Source organism: Aptenodytes forsteri, unplaced genomic scaffold (genome assembly GCF_000699145.1).
Source record: "Aptenodytes forsteri isolate BGI_AS27 unplaced genomic scaffold, ASM69914v1 Scaffold61, whole genome shotgun sequence".
Lineage (NCBI taxonomy): Eukaryota > Metazoa > Chordata > Aves > Sphenisciformes > Spheniscidae > Aptenodytes > Aptenodytes forsteri.
In genome coordinates, this window is record NW_008794443.1 from 6,051,201 (window position 1) to 6,051,934 (window position 734).

Here is a 734-nt window from a genome sequence, read left to right on the forward strand (position 1 = left end):
CTCTTTTTTTTGTTTTGCTTTTTTCTTTTTTTTTTTTTTGAATGTGCATGCTTCTGAGGCTTTGAGGAGATCTTTGTTTAAAAATCTGAATACAGTCAGGTGGGGTTTTGCATCAGAAAACAGTGACACTACTGTCTTTCTCTCTACCAGCATTTATTTCTCATTATTATCTCAGTTAATTAAAAAGGTTTTTATGTGACTCTGCACCCCCAGACCTGCAGTGATTTAGACTACTGACAATAGCAATTCCACATGAAAAAAAAATGCCAAGGTAAGGCTTTTTGCAAAGATCGTGGTGGTGTCTGAGCTCTCTGCGTAGAAGTCCTTGGTAGATCTCGGGCTCTGTTGAGAGCAGCGCCAGGCAGAAGCAGAGGGCTGCCTCTTCCCCCTCGAAACCCGTGGTGGCTCCCGGAGCCGGGCCCCCCAGCTCTCCCACGGGCCGCCGCCGCAGATCCAGCCCCATCCGTGTAACGTCACGCAGTACGCTGACTGAGAGGATTTTTTTCCAGGAGAGCTGTTGAATTTGCCCTCTCCTCCCAGTGCCTGGTTCTTGTAACGGTGCAGGCTGCTTCCTTCTGCTTCTCCACCCCCAATCCAGGGGGCAGGGTGTAGGCGGGTGGAGCTGTGGTTCTGAGGATGTGGTTATTTTCTCTGCTTTATTTCCTCTCCGGAGATACTCTTCCCACTAATCTAAAATGATTCCTTCTCCTAGTTTTCCTAGGAGATTTTCTGCG